This window comes from Lygodium microphyllum, chromosome 26, assembly GCF_053477565.2.
Source record: "Lygodium microphyllum isolate KBCC chromosome 26, Lygodium_microphyllum_v1.1.10, whole genome shotgun sequence".
Classification (NCBI taxonomy): Eukaryota; Viridiplantae; Streptophyta; class Polypodiopsida; order Schizaeales; family Lygodiaceae; genus Lygodium; species Lygodium microphyllum.
The window spans coordinates 21,292,948-21,313,506 of NC_141160.1; positions in this window are offsets into that span (position 1 = coordinate 21,292,948).

Consider the following 20,559-nt stretch of genomic DNA (forward strand, 5'->3'; position numbering starts at 1 on the left):
ATAGGTTATAATTGGATCTTGAGACTGCTAGAAACCTTAAAAAGATATTGGAAGATCGCATACTTGGCAGTAGAGTGGAATTCACACTTGGCGAAGTTCTTGGAATCACAAAACGTGAATTTCATGATGCAATCATTGATATGCTGAAATGAAAAAGACAGTTTGATGGTGAAGTTTGGAAGCATTGATCCAGTTTGATAAAGACATAAAGAAACATCTTTAGAGCGAAAGTGATGATGCATGTCATGCTGTTTTGGAATAGGTTGATGCTGAAAATGGGCTAAATGGGAGTATAGATAGCAAGCTTGTGGCTAAAAATGGTATTATGGGTAGCACAAATCATAGAGAGAAGGCTATGTATAATAGAGATGTCCATCAACAAGCACATGAAGAAGAAGATGCTCAATTTATTCCAAGCAATCATTATTCACGAACACATTCGGCTCATGCTACAATAGAGACAATTGTTAAAGTGGGAGAAAGAGAGATGCCTTGCATAGCTCTCTTGGATCATGGTTCTGAAATCAATGTTATGGCACACAGTTTTTATGAGAATGGAGGATGGCCAATTGATGTAGATCTAGGATGGTGGGGGATCTTTATGCGGCTTGTCCGAATGTACCTATGACTATTGGAAATGTTAGGGATAAATATCATTTTTTTGTGCAGGATTCATGCAGTTATCCAGTGATTTTGGGGCAGCCCTATATTTTGGAATCAAGGCTGGAAACAAAAGCCTTGGATGATGGTTCTTCATATGCTCGGGTTTGAAGTAAAGACAATACAAAGATGGTACAGTTTCTCACTGTTTGTGTGAATTATACCCGCAATCAGGATAGGTTGTGGGATAATCCTATGCCACCTAATGCATGAGAGTTTAAGGGTTTTTAGACAGCACTGCTATAAGTGGAGGAGGCTATGGCGGTGCCTCTAGGAAGATAATTATGCCTCCAAGAAAGGGGAAAATTGTGTTTGTGTCTAGATTGTAGGAATGGACAACATGTAGTCTTGATAGTTTTAAGAATATTTTAGCCATGTGCAAGGATGAAAAGAAATATGTAGAATGGACTGAAAAAGAGCTGAAGACATATGGTTTGATGGTTGCAAATGAAGGTATTTCAAGGCTATTTTCAGGGCTGCTTGATGTTGATACAATGGCTAAAACTTTTGCATCAATTAATGTTGAAAACAAGGCAAAAAAAGAGGTTATTTATGTTGACGCTTTAGAGATGTATGAGGTCATTCAAGAGTTTGCTAAGCATGAATGTTATGGGCTACAAAATAGGGTTGAAGCAAGGGTGCATACAAAGTACAAAACAGTTGCAAAGAAGGTTAAGCATGTGGCTTTGCCTTTACCACACCTGAAAGTGATGGGTTGGCTGAAAAAGTGACTCAATAGCCTAGTTTACGGGATCCACATGGAGTAGGACATAAATTTACACCTGAAACTTTTCAAAAGCTAAAAAATGGTGATACAAGCTTTCTTTTGCCTGCAGAAAGATCTTGTTTCTTGGAGATGTTGGCAAGGCATGGGAAAGCCTTTGCATTTTAGCCACATGAAATTGGATGCGTTGATCTATATTTATGGTGATCTTTACAGTGCCTCATGTGCCATAGAATTAAAAGCCTATTCCAGTACCTTGGGCATATTTGCCTAAGCTACTAGAGCTTTTGAATGAGAAGATTAGGATGCGGATTTTGGAGCCCTCTTTAGCTCCATATTCGAATCAGCGGTTTACTATTCTAAAGAAGAATGGTACTTTGAGGTTTATACAGGATTTGCAGCTAGTTAATAAGGTCACCATAAGGAATGTTAAACTAGGCCCGATTTGTAGGCAAGGCAATTTACTCTATGGGAGATTTATATTTAGGATATGATCAATTCCAACTTGCATTAGAAAGTTGGGATAGCACTACCATGAAGACACCACTTAGATTGGTTAGGATGTGTACACTTCCATAGGGAGCAACCAATTCAGTGGTGCATATGATGAATGTTATGTATAAAGTTTTGAGGGAGTATATTCCTCAGTTGACCTTACCCTTTCTTGATGATGTGCTGATCAAAGGGTGTGATATCTATGAGAAGAATGAAGAGTTGAATGAGCATGGATGTAGAAGATTTGTGGCTGATCATATTGCTGATTGTGACAAGATTTTGATCCATCTTGAAGAAGTGCATTTGACTCTATCAGGAGAAAAGTCGATTTTTGGAGTGGAGGAAGTATTAGTTGTTGGGCATATGTGTGGACCATATGGAATAAACCCCTCACTAGTAAAGATTTATACCATAAGTAGGATATGGGAGACATGTTTGAATGTATCCGAGGTGAGAAGATTTTTGGGTGCACGTGTCTTTTACTTGTAATGGATTTTGCATTTTGCTCATGTGGCTGAAAGTTAATATCAGCTCTTGAGAAAGGGGCAAAAGTTTTGGTGGGGTAAACAACATATGAAGGCAACTCAAAAGTTAAAGGGCTTATTGATTTGAGTCCCAACATTAAAGAGAGAAAATTATGAGAATGGGTAGCCTACTATTCTCACCATAGATACAAGCCTAATTGGCAATGGTTGGGCAATGGGTCAGGATGATGCTGATGGAAATAGGTATGCCATTTGGTTTGGAGCAAAGGTCCTCAATGAATAGCAACGGTGGTATTCTCAAGTTAAAAGAGAGCTTTGGGGTGTAGTGACAGCCCTTAAGTGTGATAGAGAGTATTTTATGGGAGCTCATGTAGTGGTAGAGACTGATTGTCTACCTCTATTGGGCATGATAGCAAATTGCTAAACTCCTAATATTGCCATGTTACAGTGGATTGCATATATAAATTCACTTAACCTTGATTTTCAACATATTGCAGGTAAAGAAAACCTTGTGGCTGACATGCTTTCATGAGCAAGGTTTGAAGATGAAGAGGAGCTGATGGAAGATGAAGAGGATGATGTGATAGGTGCTGAAAACGACTTTGTAACAATAGGGAATGAGTATGTTGTTACTGCAGGTACAATTGTTGTAATAAGGATTTCAGTAGTAAGAAAAGAGCTTACAACCATGAAGAAGAGATGGGCAATAGAGAGAAAGCATCATCAGTGTTATGCTTCAGTGAGAACACCACTTTTAAAAGAGTTGTATGAGGATGATTGGTTGAAAATAGGCCAATATTTTAGCCTCATAACAAAGAAGGCTAAATGGTCTAAAGTTGAATTCAAAAGGACTAAAAGAAAAGCTTATGGGTTTTTCTTAAAAGAGGGATATTTGTGGAAGCATGCAAAGAAAAAGAGAGGAGCTCCAGTACATGTTTTGGGAGATAGGGGTTCTCAACAACAGGTGATGCAGGAGTTTCATGAAAGCTTATGGGCTGGACATAGAGGAGTTTGGGGCATATTTGCCAAGATTAAAGAGAAGTATTTGCTTATGGGCTGGACATAGAGGAGTTTGGGGCATATTTGCCAAGATTAAAGAGAAGTATTGGTGGCAAAACATGTATAAAGATGTGGAGCATTATGTGGAATCATGCAATGTATGTCAGATGTATTCCATGGTAAAGCATAGATATGGGTTGCAACCAACCTATCATTGTCTATGCATTACAAATGGGTAGTTGATTTGGTTACTATGCCTACAGGTCTATGGAATATGATATATCTTGTGCTTGCATGAGAAGACTTGACAAATCAAGTGGAAGGTCAAGCTCTTAGTACAAAGACTACTCAAGTAGTTTGCAGGTTCTTATTGGAAGAAGTCTTTTGCATGTATGGTTGTGTTGGTAAAGTAGTTGCAAATAGAGGAGAATTGGATGTGGATGAGGCTCGTGACTTATTTTCACGATTGGGTATCAAGTTGGCTTTAACTTTAGCCTATAATCCTGAAGCAAATGGCAAAAGTGAAAGAGGTCATTAGTCTATCATTAAGGCATTAGCAAAGTCATGCAAGGGCAGGATGAAAGAGTGGCCAAGGATGTTACCCTTTGCTTTGTGGGCTAATAGGACCACTCATAGTGTAGTTACAGGGTATATGCCTATTGAATTAATGTATGGACAACAACAAATCATGCTTATTGAGGAGACTATTGCTACTTGGAGTGTTTTACCATGGGAAGAGGGTTTGAATAGAGAAGACTTGCTGGTCCTACACATTAGACAGTTAGAAAGAAGGCCTAAAGATATTGATACTGCCATGAAAAAGATGAAGACTGCAAGGATCAAGAACAAGAAGAGGTTTAACAAGCGACACAGACTTCAACCGCGAGCTATACAAGAAGGGGACTAGGTGTGCTAGTTTATGATAGCAGCTTGAAAAATCAGCATAGTGCCAATCGAAATATGGCAAAGCGGTGGTTTGGTCCATATGTGGTATGGTTTGTTTTTGATAATGCTACCTATGTATTAAATGCAATGGATGGGACAACTCTAAGGGTTCCAGTGGTTGGAAAACGTATCAAGCTCTTTAAATGAAGGGAGTCTTCAGCATATGAGTTGAAGGAGTTGGATACTAAGCATGAACATGAGAAAATGGAAGAAGAAGAGGTAGAAGATGAAGATATTGAAATGGCAGAGGATACTTCTTCTGACACTGCAAATCCGTAAGACTTTGGCACATGCCAGAGGATGTGCAGGTCAGGAGGGGGTGGATGTCGTGGCGCTATGCGCACACCATGTGAAAAACTTTAGAGTGTGGCTTTCTTATTGATCTAGAGAGCCAATGCCATTTTAGACATTAGTATTAGTGTCCATGGTTCAAAAATATTAGATTTTTGGACAAGTTTAGTCAATTTTTGATATTTTAGATATTTTCTCTTGTAAAAATCTAAGAACTATGGACAACTTCTAGACTAGGATGACATGTAAAAGAAAGTAGGTAGCTTTCAGCCATTTTGAGAGGATTTTATGTAAAAATAGGGATTCGCAAAATCGCACGATGTGCGATCGCTATTTTCAAGCAGTGAATAGCACTTCAAAGTGGGAGATGAATAAGGAGTGATCTGGCAGAATTCTAGTCGGGGCGTGCTAGTATTTTACCCCCCTTTTGAAGCCACTAGAAGCATCTGATTGGCAATCTGAGCAGCATAGAGCAAGGTATTATTTTATACACGTTTTTGTCTACAAGAGTCTTGTATTCTCATAATGCAAAAATAAACTGACATGCTTCTTCTATGTGAGTATTCTTCTATATTTTCTATTTCTTTATGTGAGTATTCTTCTACATCTTCTATTTCTTCGAACCCCTTCTCTTCCGTCTACTCCTCTCCTCTCCTTGAATCTCCCTTCACCCTACTGTCTCTTACCCTCGCGGTAGACTTTTGACCTCAAATGCTCTGACAATGTGTGTATCACGTGGGTTCAAGATAATGTATTTTTTAATACCGTTTTTATACATTTTTTACATATAGAAGGCTGTAATATAAAGGGGTTATTTACAGATTGAGTAGAAAAGGGTTATGTTTTATTTAGGAAAATGTCATAGATAAGGATATTTATAAATCATCCTTGAACGCATATAATGTAGAGGATATACATATAGTAACTTCCCCGAGAGTCAAGTCCTTGATCTTACCATCTTGTATACTCAGAGAAACATGTCCAACATGAGTAATGGGGTGAGCTATATCATCCCCTATTTTCATATAGCTTGGAGACTCTGGACTATGCATCTCTCTAAACCACTCTCCATGAGAATTCATTTGATTAGAGGCACCTAAATCTACATACCATATACATCATTCTTTGATGAACCATCAGCAATCATAGTATTCATAAAGTGATGCATAACAAATAATTGTTCAATCCTATCATCATTGTTTCTACTCTACTGGATGAATAAATACCTTACTACTTTTTCTTATTTTTAATTTCAAGTTTTTTTTTGAATAATTTTAAAAAATGTGACATTTTTACCACAATGCCAGTACTCTCTATTGTTATTAAAATTATGTTGCCTATTGGAATTTGCAGCTTGCCCTTCTTGACTCCCGCTTCCAAGCGACTATCCTCCTCTATTTTGCTGTGTATTATAAACTTGACCACGATCACCACCTTGGCCTTTGCCACGACCTCTATCTTTGCTAGTAGAGTAAAATACCTATTTAGACTTGTTTTTACTTTGAGAAGAAGAGGAATCCAAGTCAAGGTTCTTCTTCTTAAGTATCAACATGGAAATCAAGTTTGCAAGATTAGGGATTATCATCCCTTGTATTCATATATGACCTGAAGCTCTTGTATTCATCTCCAAGTCCATCTAAGCATGCATGTACAACATCTTCACCATCAACTACCACACTTATAGAGTCATGAGCTTCTAACAAGGTATAATCATTAATGGACATGTTCCCTCTTTTTACTTGGTTCAAGTTTTACTTGAGTTGTAGCTTTGTAGCCTTTGTATTTACTTCGAATAGCCTTGCCAAATTCTTCCATGCAATAGTGGGGATTTTAGATTCCTACAAATAGCCCATCATGCTATTTATGATACTAAAACAGATAGCCAATACATGACTTTACTTTGTGTCTACTCCCAATTTATCTTAGTCTTTACATGTAACATTTCACACAGGAACTTTAGGTGCTATTGCCATGTCTCCTTCAATGTAATTCTAAACACCTTTGCCCTTTAAGGAATTTGTCATCCTAGACTTCCATGCATGATAATTATTCTTATCAAGCTTTTCATAGATAATCTGGTTGAAGTTACCAAACATTTTGATAAAATAGGAAACCTTGCAAAATATTGCAATTTGCAAGCAAGTTGATACTAGGTGCACCACAACTAAACAACAACTTTTTTCATTAACTGCACAATAATAACTACAATCTACAATATGTATGCAAATGAATTTTGTGTCTGCAAGCTAGCAAACGCTTGAAATCTTATAGATTTTAAATCTATAACTTATGCGCCTATAAATGGCAAACATAATCAAAACTACAATATACCTAAAAACTATTTGTCGGGACCACTTGTAGGTCCATAAAGGAGGTCAAGATAGCCTCATATGCTAAAAATCATAGTGGGAAACCTCAAATTGTACATTTATAGTATATACACCATTCTTTCTACTCACCAATTTTCACTACAATTGAAGATTGAAACCCTACCAGCCTCAAGAGCCTCTTGTGGTTATAACCTAACACAAATCATAGTGGGAAACCTCAAAGGGTACATCTATAGTATATACACCATTCTTTCTACTCACCAAGTTTCACTACAATTGAAGATTGCAACCCTGCCAACCTCAGGAGCCTCTTGTGGTTATAACCTAAGGCAAATCAAGCAAGGTGGAAGAGCTTCTTACCCATTGCTTACTTACTTGCTTTCATGCTCCAACACCTTCACCTCAACCTTCAATCAAGCTTTGCACAGCCATGGGATGACTCTAATACTATGAAAACAAACAAGAGAGGAGAGAGGTGAAACACCCTAGAGCACGCACACACAAAAGCACTAGAGACTTGAGAACATAGAGAGATAAGACTGAAATCTTATTCTTCTTCTTTCTTCTTCTTCCATACAAAATAACTAAGTCTAGACCATGATAAAAGACTAATATGAAAGTACCACAACGTATGTACATGTGGTCACTAAGTGTGAATCCACTAGGAAAGAAGATGTGGCACAACAAATGTGCCATAACTAAGGATAGACTACGTGGGTGTAGTCCAACTATAGAATCACTAGTATATCCTCATGTTGGTCACCTACCATGCTAATGAATAATATTGTGCCAGACCACCAAGGCATGTAGTGGATGCAGCTCATATAGAGCTTGATTAACATGTAGAAGCTTGGTATTTAGCAAATTTATCGTACTTTGTAACCACACTAAGCCGAGAAATATTGCACCAAGAAGAAAAGATATTATTATAGTCATAGTGCTAGTAGGTATACCTTATAGCTTGCACCATGGCAATGGTACCATATCATTGGAAATAAGTCCTACACTAACAATGCATCTTTCCTCACCTATTGGGGCAATGAGAAACATGTCACACATGTGGAAGGGGGAATTCTATAAGGATTAGCATGAGTAGGAGCAAAAATGTCATTGTGTCAAGATGAAGTATAAGTGAACCCATCCATAAAATCCCCATAACTATATCCCATAATGGATGCCTCCCCTCCCCCCCAAAATTTAAAAAAAAAAACAACTATATCTATAAGGAAAAGATATATCTATCTATCTAACTATTTGACTCATGCTCCTCTTTAAGTTTAGTCATAAAATGCTTCAATCGAGAACCATTAACTCAAAATGATTCATGCACCTTCTCTAAATCCTAGATGTCAACTAAGAAATTTTCATAAACTTATTTTACTTTTAAAGGACCTAACCAATGTATACAAATTTTCCCAGGAAACCTATAATATTTACTATCATATAACAAAACTAAATCATTCTTTTGAAAATCCTTAAGCTTCAATCTCATATTGTGCCAAGCTCTCTATCATTTATAACATGTTTCTATAAACTATAAGGCAAATATACAATCTCCATCTAGCTTAACCAAATTACACAATCAAGTAGCAATAGATTCCTTATCTCCAAGTTATTGAACAACTATCATTCAATTGGAGATCAAGATATGATGGAGTTAGTCTATAGAAGCTTGGTATCTAGCAAATTCTAGCTACTTTATAACCACCCTAAGCTTACAAATACTGTTCTAGGAAGAAAACACACTATCATAGTTATGGTGCTAGTAGATATATCCTATAGCTTATTGCACAGCAATGGTACCATATCATTGGAAATAAGTCGTAGACTGCAAATACAACATCTTTCCATGCAATATAAATGTTGACGTAGCCTACAACAAAGTTGTGGATAAAATAGCCAAACATTAAAATCACAAATGATGAATCACAACACGCCTCACCCATTGGGGCATAGAGAAACTTGTCATGCATGTGAAAATAGGGAATGCTATAAGGATCAACATGTGTAGTCTTGGAGTTTTCATCATCAAGATGATTGTAAGTGCACCCATCCATAAAGTCCCCATACCTACATCCCATAAAAATCCTCCCCCACAAAAAGCAAAACAAATTTCAATATTAGTCTATAAAAGTTCTATCTATATTTCTATACCATCTGACTCATGCTTCTCTTTCAAGTCACAAATGAAAGGTGAGAAGGATCGAAGCTTGCACGCAAGCTATGGCGAGAGAGCAAGAGCAAGAAAGAGAGAGACAAGAAATGGGAACTCCAACAGTCACACTGTGTGATTGGTCCTTCCTTTATTTACTAGTCACTAAAATGAATGTAAAGAATAAAGTGACGTGACGGGAGCCCGCCACCTACAGTGTGCAGTGGCGGGTACTGTCAGTGTAGTAATACACGGGGCAGCACGACGGAGGCGCCTTTATCCCAACAACAAAATACTTCAATCGAAGACCATTAACTTGAAATGGTTCATGTGCCTCCTCTAAATCCTGGATATCAACTTAATTAGTTTCAAAATCTTCTTTTACTTTAAAAGTACTTAATCACTATATGCAAAGTCTCCTTAGAAACTTATAATATTAACTATCACATAGCAAAACGAAATCATTCTTCTCAAAATCCTTAGGTTTCAATCTCCTATTTTGCCAAGCTTTTCATCGTTTATAACATGTTTATATATTCTATAATGCAAATGTATGATCTTCATCTAGCTTAACCAAATAACACAATCAAGTAGCAATAGATTCCCTATCTCCAAGTCAATTAAACGGCTATCATTCAATTGGAGAACAACATATGATGGAGTCATAGTCTTAGTAGGCAAAAGCTTGGTATCTAGCAAATTTCTACTACTCTGTAACTACCCCAAGTTGAGCAATACCACACCAAGGAGAAGCCACAGTATCATAGTCATGGTGCTAACACCCTATAGCTTGTTGTATGGCAATGGTACTATATCATTGGAAACATGTCACACACTGCCAATACAACAACATCTTTGCATACAATATAAGTGTTGACATAGCCTAGAACAAAACTATGGATGAAATAGCTAAATCAAAAAAAAAAAATCACAAATAATGAACCACAACACATCTCACCAATTGGGCATAGAGAAACATGCCATGCTTGTGAAAATGGGCAATGCTTATATAAAGATAAGCATGAGTAGGATCGGAACTCCCATCATCAAGATGAGGTATAAGTATATCCATCTATAAAATCCCCATACCTATATCCCAATAATCCCCCCCAAAAGAAAAGGAAAACCAAATACTAATATTAGCTATAAGGAAAAGATCTATTGATTTATCTACACTATATGACTTGTGCTCCTCTTTTAACTCACAAAATACTTCAATTGAAGACCATTAACTTGAAATGATTTATATGTGCTGATCCTAGATATAGTGTATATAGTAGATACAATGATTTATATGTCTCCTCTAATCCTAGATATAGTGTAGACAAAATACTTCAATTGAAGACCACTATATACAAAGTTTCCTTGGAAACCCATAGTATTTACTATCATTTAACAAAACCAAATCGTTCTTTTGAAAATCCTTAGGTTTCAATCTCCTATCATACCAAGATTTTTGTCATTCATAACACAGCTCTATATGCTACAAGGTAAATATACAAACTTCATCTAGCTTAACCAAATTATACAATCAGGTAGCAATTGATTTCCTATCTCCAAGTTGATTGAATAACTATCATTCAATTGAAGATCAAGATATGATGGAGCCATTCTTGGTAGACACAAGATTGGTATGTAGAAAATTCCTACTACTCTTTATCCCCCCTAAGCTGAGGAATGTCGCAACAACAGGGAGAAAACACACTATCATAGTCATGGTGTTGGTAGGTATGTCCTATAGCCTATTGCATGGCAATGATACCATATCATTGGAAATAAGTCCTACACTGTCAATACAATATCTTTGCATGCAATATAATTGTTGGCATAGTCTACAACAAAACTATGGATGAAATAGCCAAACAAAAAAAAATAATCACAAATGATGAACCACAACACACCTCAACCATTAAAATCTTGAGCCAGAAAAAGAAAAAAAAAGCAATTTGCAAGCAAGCTGATGCCAAGTGTACCACAACTAAATACACCGTTTTTTTTCATTGGCTGCATAACAACAACATTTGCAATCTATATGTAAATGTCTTTTGTGTTTGCAAACCTAGTAAAACACTTGAGACCTTACACATTCAGAATCTATAACCTATGCATCTATAAACAATAGATATGTTTGAAATTGCAGTATGCCCAAAAACTAATGTCAAGACTACTTGCAAGTCAAAGGGAGGCTGAAATGACCTCAGATGCCAAAAATCACAGCGAAAAATCTCTAAAGGGATGCTCTATAATATGTACATCATTCTTCTTTCTCATTAAGTTTCACTTCAATTGGAGATTGTATCCCCACCAGCCTTAAGAGCCTCTTGCAACTATAATTTAAGGCAAATCAAGCAAGGTGGAAGAGCTTCTTACCCATTTGCTTGCTTTCTTCCATGCTCCAATGCCTTCACCTTAGCCTTCAATCGAGCTCCGCATAGCCATGGGATAGCCCTGATACCATGAAAATAGACAAGAGAGAAGAGAGGTGAAGAACCAAGAGCATACACACAAAAACAATGGAGACTTGAGAACACAGAGAGATAGGGCTGAAATCTTCTTATTTTTATGTCTTCTTCTTCACACAAAAGAACTTAGTCTATAACATGATAAAAGACTAATGTGAAAGTACCACAACGTATGTACATGCACTCACTAAGTGTAATGCTAAGGAAAGAAGAGGTGGCACAATAATGTGCCATAACCAAGGATGTCCTAAGTGGGTATAGCCCATCAATAAAATCACTAGTGTATCCTCATATTAGTCACCTAACATGCCAATGAATAATATTGTGCCACATCACCAAGGCACATAGTGGATGCCAACTCATGTAGAGCTCGACATCTAAAAAAAAATAGGAGGGCCAAGTTTCAAATCCTTTGCAGTGTAAACATATTATACTATTGCAACTAAGTGCCCCTCTCAAACCTCCTTAAACGTGAGTAATCTATCTTTCCAATGATTCTTTAATAAATCATGACGTCTTACTTAGTGAGGGCTTGTTGCTCTTAGTTGCATGTACACCCATGAGTTTTTCTTGAATGTTGATCCTATACATTGTCCATGCTCATCCTTTGTATTATGAATATAGACAGCCTGAATGGAATCTTAAGGATGCATGTTGATGACTTGTAGATGCCATTAGAGTGATTTAGCACAAGAAGGAACTTGTAGTTCTTGTAAGGAAGGCAAGGAGCTGACTGTAAGAAAGGAAGAAATGGCAGCTCTTCAGTATCAAACTAGCAATGATGCCCTTGTGGCTATTGCTATGGTTGTGAAAGGAAGGAGGTAGTGGAAAGATTTGATGGATGCATTAGTGGAATGGAGAGGAAGAATACCAAAAGTAACACACCAAAAAATCTTTCGTAAAACTATATACAACATGAAATGAGCTTTTTGAGAGAAAATAGGTCTTTTGGGAGAGGTGGGAATTTTTCAAAAAAATTTCCTACTTTTGGATGCCCTATGGGGCCCACTTAGGATGGGAGACAACGTTACTAGAGGTAAAAATGATGGGGGGGAGTGGAGATAGGGGAACAATCCTTCTTTTGGTGGGCACAAGGGGAAAAAGGGAGTGGATAAAATATGCACACCACCCCCTCTCCCATTGGTCCACCCCAAATCTCTTGTCATTATAGGAGAGTCATTAACTCTTAATTTAAAGGGCCCTTTTTGAGTCAATGTTTCCCCTAATGTAGGGACTTCTATGAGTGGATGTGTAGGATATTTATCCTTGATTTCAAATATCAATAGTGTATGTGATGATAAATATAAGGAGTGAGTTTTATGTTGGTAAAATAGATGCCAAGCAACTATTAAAGGCCATGACATCACTATTGTGTCCATTGGATGAGATGGGGGTTGTGTGATGTGCACTGGCACCATAGTATCAAGATTAGCCCATGGTGAGTTCTTATGTACCCACCCAATTGTATAATTTTTTGTCTAACATAAATGGTTATCGTTGCATAATTAACATCAATAAACCTTGTGCACCTAATAGGTTCAAAACATGATACTATACATGATGTACATTGACCCTTCCATAGTCTTTCTCACCTATCTAAGAATGCACGAGGATGATATGCAAGAATGACCCAAGTATTTTCTAAGAATCACTAATCATATACATGGCATTTTTTTCAAGACAATAAGCCCTATGATAAGAATGACCCAAGTATCTACCAAGAATCACACAATCATATGCATGGCAATCTTCCCAAAATGATAAATACCTACGATATTAATGATGGCATGGATGAATTTCTTGTGACTTGTTTCAAGGAAATAACAAGCATGATGATAGAAATGAAACTTATCAGAGAGCTAAAGCTCTCTAATGTATGTGATTGCATACAAGTTATTGATTCTCAACCTTCAAATTTGCTATGCTTGGAGTAATGCATATATTTCAACTCTATGAGTAAAGTGCATTTGATGTTTCCAAGTACAATTCCTTTTAATGCTATAGTTTTTTTGAACCACCTTATATATTATTAAAGGTTTCTCCCCAAAAAGTTTTTTCCTGTGAGTAATTATGTTCCACAATCAAGGAACTAGACCAAAAACTCAATGAGCTAACTTGGAGTTGACCATAACATGATCCATGCCCACATAATTGATTATAGACTATATCAAGATGTGTATCAAAACTATACAACATCTCCAAAATTCAATATGTCTCATTATAGAGATGCAGATAGCAAGATCCCTAAAAAGATGCTACAACATTTTCCTCTATCTAGGTGTATCAAGTTTATATCTTGAAGGCCAAAATTGTCATGACTTATGGATTGGGGAGCAAAAATGCAAGCAAAGAGAGGATGATGCAAAATGTTGTTGATTGTATTGTGTTTAAGTACATTGATTCCACACATGCCAAGATTGCAAACAAGCCACAACACGTCAAATGGGTGTTGTTATGGATGGGATCAATCCTCTCAATGCACTCAAGAAAATGGCAAAGTTAGTCGATCCTGGTTACTAACTATAATTTGTCATCATTCCTTTGTATCAAAGGAGGAGCATTTCATAATTGTCTACCTTGATTGCAAGAAAACATCGAGTAAAGGATGTCAATTTGTATTTGGCACCCCTCATTTATGATCTACAAAGAAAGGGAATAGATGTACTCAATATGTCCAATCTATAGGCAAGCAAAGCTTCATGGTTCATAGTATTGTAGCTTAGACCATCCACAACTTTCTAGAGTATGGATTTTGCTTGAATATATGAGTTTTATTTTTTTTAAATTGAATTTTTACTTTTTTTGAGGATTTTTTTCTATTTTTCTTATATTGTATTATCTACAAAAGTCTATAAGGGTTGCCCATCATGTGGTGATTGTATGAGATCAATACATAAGAAAGAAACTCACTAAGAATATTTATCTTTGACATAGATTGTTCTTGCCCAAAGGTCATTGCCCAAAGGCCAACTCCCTCTATGTGACAAAGCACATGCAAGGTATTTCAACGGAAGAGTTGGAAAAGAATGATGTCCTATATACCATACTTATTTTGAGTACTGTAGAAAATGGACAAATAAGCCTCTACTTAATCTTGAGTCAAAGCTTTGTGAGAAATGAGGATGAAGGAGTATTGCAAGCTTGTAGCAAGCAATCAATATACCCTCCACCTCTAAATGGTAGATTCCGGAGTATTTGAAGGATTTAAGACTCACACATCTCCTTGATCCCATGCATATTTTCAAGAATATTATGCATTTTGTATGGAAGTACCTTGTTGTCTTAAAGGGTTCCAAGGCATCTAGAATCAACTTGAAAGAGCATAACTACAATCAACTCTTTGGCCCATAATGAAGGAAAATATAGGTTGTAAAGAGTATGCATCAACCTTGTGCGTATTGAACCAAGATGAGAAAATGGTGTAATATAGTCCATAGCTTATAAGATATAGTACATCTTGACAAAACTTATGCACTACGGATGATTCTGATCTATCTGGTCTAAAGACACATGACAAGCATAACTTCATACATATAGGATTTATTGTGCATTAATTGATGTTGTTTATTTTGATCCTTAATGCAAGCTTTGTTAACCATTATAAGAGGCAAGCTCTTGAAGATAAGTTGGAAGCCAACATCAAAGTGCCAAAAAACTAATCATGTGTGTTAGAAATTATTTTGCCAAGTTATGTACAATTTGAAGAGCTTAATTTTTAGTTTAGGCACCATTCATGTTTGAGATTGACATGTAATGTTTCACAATCCATGAGATTGAAGAAATGACTTAGGGGATATGGTATGGTAAGATGGGATTACACCCTTATTATTTGGGTTGTAATAGTATCTTTTGTAAGATAATGAGTGCCGTATCTACTAATGCTAAGGTAAGATTTCTCAAGGATTATTACAAATGTTTATTATTTTAAAGAATTTCAATTAACATTCAGCAAGGATAGTCCATTATTGCACCATTATTGTTTGCTATACTTATTGCTTCCTTGGTAATGAGGAACGTGGATAAGTGGCTATGAGATCTATCTATTAGAGAATTAAGGCCTTCTTTCTAATGTACTACATGTGGATAATCTTACTGTTGGCAAGTAAATACTATGTGGATAATCTTTTTGTTAGTTTTTGCAAAGATTCTACTAATCTATCTAGATCTCCATTAGTAGTTAGAAAACTAAGGTAGCATATTTGACTTGAAGAACCCTCCTCAATGGCTTTTGAGTTATGGATATAGCCTCAAATGGAGATATACAGTCTCACACTAGCTATACCATTTGTGGAAACCATGAGAGCTAGTCTAGGAAATCACTTGATACCATGAGGGCTAGCCTATGAAATCATAAGAAGCATAGCTCCTTGAATTCCCATGAAGTAGGCTTTGCTTTTGGACCTTGATAGGATGCTAAGATTAGGGCCAAAAACGCTTCAAAAAATGCACTTTTGTTAATCTAGTGCATCTTTTGTTAATCATTGGATTGATAAAAGGGCCAAAGAGAGTTTGTCATGTGTGAAAGAATATGGTATTCTTGTCTCCCTCTTTTTTGGAGATAGTAGAGTCCAGTTCATGATTTTGTCCTTTTTAGCCAAAATCTCCAGATTCTAACATGTTTTGGTAGTCCATAAGTCCTTATTTACTTATAAAATCTAACAAAGGACATGATAAAGATGATATGAAGTTAATAATGACACTTTTGAAAGTCGAGAGCTTCCAATATTCTTTTTGATGCCTAATATCTTTTCATTAGTCTTCTTAATATTCCTTTTTAGTTTATTCACCTTTCTCGTTGATCTTCTTTCTCCGTGAATTTAATCTGTGTATAGCATCCACAAGGTGCCCTTCTCATTTAGTAAATTCTTGAGTTGATGAAAATTAGGAGCCCAAAACCTTTAGCATAAACCATTAGGTTACTAGTTGCCCTCTTGCAAGGGCTCTCACAAGGTGAAAATAAGAAAAGGAGAGGGTATAAAACATCACTGGAAGAGACATATCATTGCTTTTAAAATTATGCTTGAAGGGTGATTTGTCAAAGCACAATATGTTTACATTGCCAAGGATATGCACTTACCTCCAAACAAATGTATTTTACAGCAAACACATTGTAAGTCTTTAGTTGATAACATATGTAATATTTTTTCCATTTAAGCAAGTACTAATAATGAATTCTTGGTTGTAGATATATTTCCATTAACATGTACTGAATGGCAACATGTGAAAAGCTTAAGTGAAACCTTCCATGTGATTCATAAGTTATTCATAGATATTATCTATGTTGATCAAACCGTGGGTTCTTTTAGTGAGGGTAGGGTTTTTATATATTATGCATAGAATTCAGTTTCCTCTAGAGCATGTACATATCAAGGATTTTCCATTACCAAGTCTTTCATCTCAAAGTTCATGTGTTGTTTTTATTGGACCAGAAACCACTTTGCAGAAGAGGCTAACGACCTATTAACACCTTAAATAATTATTTAATGTAATTTCCTAGTTGCCATTTTAATTTTCAATGTTTTGAGTTCACACATTTACCTAACATGTCCTTCCTTCGGCTTGCCCTTTTCTTGCATCTCTAGTATTCATAGCCATTCATGATTGGGAGATTCTTGATAAGGCAACAATTCATAGTTTTAAATTCAAAATATGTTAGGATATTCAAAAGTCCATGATGGTTAGAAGGATCTCAAGAAGAATTACACCTATTATGGTTTATACCCTTACATATCTTTGTGGCATGTATGTGAGATAAATCGGATCTAGTTGAATGGTAAGTTTGTACTTGCATGTGCTTGTATATGTGTTACTTGAAGGGGTATTGCTAAACATTTTAGCAAATCAACCACAAATGAGTCTCACAATGATAAGAAAGTAAGCACAAAGAAGAGAATGGCGAAAGAGAATGGTGTGTGAAAAGAAGATGCGAGAGCAAACGAATGCAATTTTGGTGCAAATATCTCAAAAATACAAAATCTTTAAAGTTTCAAGACAAAAATGTCTGAAAAGATGACCCTGACATAATCACATTTGAACAACCAAATTTGGCACTTTCATTCTTCTAAAATATTAACTAATTAGCAACTTAATCATTTTCTTACGTGCCTTTTTTGAAGCATTTTAGGTCCTAATGAGTTCCACATCAAGCACCACACTCATGTTGCATTACTCCTCCATTGTGTTGGCATGTCCCACCTCTATCCATACATTGAACAAGGAGAGGAGAAGAGAAGAGAAGTAGATGGAGGAGAAGCTCTCACACACCCTCTAAACCTCTCTCACACATTCTCCACAATCCAAAGAGATGGAGAGCACAAGATAGAAAGGAGGCAATGGTTGCATTAGCAAATGGCAAGGATGATAGGTACAATGTCGAGTCTATACATTGTGCAACTAGTGGCTATTCTCTATGGCAATGGGATTCTATTGCTTGGACACAAGTGCTTTAAGAAGGGGATTTTGATGCTTAACTTCAATTGGTTGGGGATTGATAGCCATGGGTAGTGTTTTTTTTCAATTAGATTCAATAAGCTAATGCTCTAGAATGTTAGATATAGAAACTTGGCTAGGGGGATAAGCTAAGTGGATTGGTAGACCTAGTTTGAAGGCTGATTCATCTCTCTCTTATTGTTTGGCTAACTAAAGATGTGTTTATTGATGACTCAAGAATTCCTCTCTAGTTCAGATCTAAACTTGCAAAGAAGTGATGGAAAAAGGGCATAAGAAGAGAGTGATTTTGCACAATCCTAGAAATCTTTGTTTCAAATATATTGCCTTAGTGATAGTAGAAACTCATCCATGACCTTGAAGTGTCTAGGTGGTTGCATGAGATTATGGGCAATAGGAAGTATAGTTAGCTGACTACATTGTGCTCTACGAGGATATCCCATTGAGCTTTTGGAAAGATAGTAAAAATAAGCCATTAAAGTGAAGTTAAGAGGAGATTTTGGAAAAGGTAATCCAACATGGATTTCTAAGGCAGTTGAAACTTGGACATGCAAGTTTTTGTTAGATCGCTTAAGATGAAGAAGAAGAGTCAAGAATCCATGGAAAGCAACTCCTTCTCCTAGGTTAAAACAACTTGTTTGGACTAATGAATATACTTCCAAAAGAAGAAACTTTGCAAGTTTGTGCATTTCCCTTATGTGTCTCTACTCTAAGAGGAAAGAAGAAGACATAATCCATGTGTTTTGGGAGTTTCTAGAACCTAAGATATTAAGGAACAAGTTTAGAAGAAATCTATATAAAGCTAGCATATTATAGAGTTTTGGTTTGGATATGTGATTAAGGAAGGATGAATGATGAGGAGATGTGTCTAGAATGTTTCTAAAACTATCATTTGAGAAGTTATGGAATACTAGGAATGATTTTATATTTCAAAGGATCAAGAATAATTTGGAATTGTTGTTCTCTTTGTTAGAACAAGTTCCTTGAGGATGCTTTAGCTAGAGTATTTGGAAGATAGCACTTCCCTTTAAGGCAGTTGTGAAAATCATCAAGAAAGCATTGTAAATATCATAGAGTGCTCCTTTTGTTGTCTATCTTGATATGGGATTTTCTTCTTTTTTCTACTTGTGTTCCTTCCTAAATGGGAGACATAAATCCTCTACTTTGATAATAAAATTGTATCATTTTCACATTTAAAAAAATATTAAACTTTTGTAATACTTAGCTTATTATCTAGCGAGTTGAAGTTGTACATGCCAAAGGAAAAGCTTTGGCTATTAAATGGTTATTGGTTGCATGTCAAATATGTTTAGGCCGAAGTATAGCTCTAGTTTTAGAAAATATTCATATAGCCTTGGAGTAAATTGTAGCTACTATAGTTCTTAGGAGCTAGTTACTGAGCACAATGACAAACTTAGTATCTTTCAAACAAGGTATAGTTTTTATAAAAAAGTAAAAATTGAACCTGGCACATGAGCAAGTTTTTGGCTTTTTGGGGAGAAACTACATTTCATTCCTTGCAATTTTCTATTTTGAAGCCTATGCTTCACCCAACAATGGGTCCCATCTCCTTTGCCTATTATATTATAGGCTATCCGAGGCATGATTTTCTAACAAAAGGTGAATGTGATGATAGGGCAGAAAAGATAGCAGGGGCCATTACAATTTTTGCAATTAAAATTTTCATTTGAAGACTAGATCATATCACCCTAAACTTAATTTGAAAACCATAAAGCCCTGTGTCAATAGCTACCAATTGTTTCTTTTAGGGCTCATAGGAAAAGTCTTACAAAAGGCTATTGGGGGTAAAGGCGCCTCTGCCTAGCCGCCTGTGTATTACTACACTGACAGTACCCACCACTGCACACTGCAAGTGGCGGGCGCCTGTCACCGTCACTTTATTCTTTATTCTTTTAGTGACAGTTTGAATAAAGGAAGGCTCGGTCACACATTGTGACTATTGGAGTTCCCATTTGTGTGTCTCTCTCTTCTTGCTCTTGCTCTCCGCCATAGCTCACTTTCAAGCAAGCTTCGATCCTTCTCACCTTTCAACTGGTATGAGAGCTTTGGATTCGAGCTTGATCATGGAGCTTGGCCACCCGGCATTACTTCAGCCAAGATTGAAGACCTAGAGCTTGGAGCTTCAATGCCAGCCATGGCTTCTTCCCCCCGAGGTAAGATTTCATCTCCCGCCTCTCCCTGGCCCTCATAGACTCTTTGTAGGTGTTCCTTGGCTTCATTGGGAACCTTGTATGCCCCTATTCGCCCCCTTATCCTCAGCATAACCAACAGGCCCCATAGTCAACTCACGTTTTTTTTGCGCTGTTTCAAAATCTGGCTAAAAATTTCCATTTTTTCTCATATCTCAAGCATCCGGAACCCAATTTAGGCAAGGTAAGAGTCTAACTTGGGATTTTGGCACACTCCAGATGCGATGGAGATATCAAATCCGCCAAATTCTAATCACGAAATTTTTTGCAACAGATCTGAGTTGATTTATAACAAGAAAATGTCATGCTCTTAGCTTATATGATGCTCCCAAGGCTTGGTATTTGATGCCCAGATACTT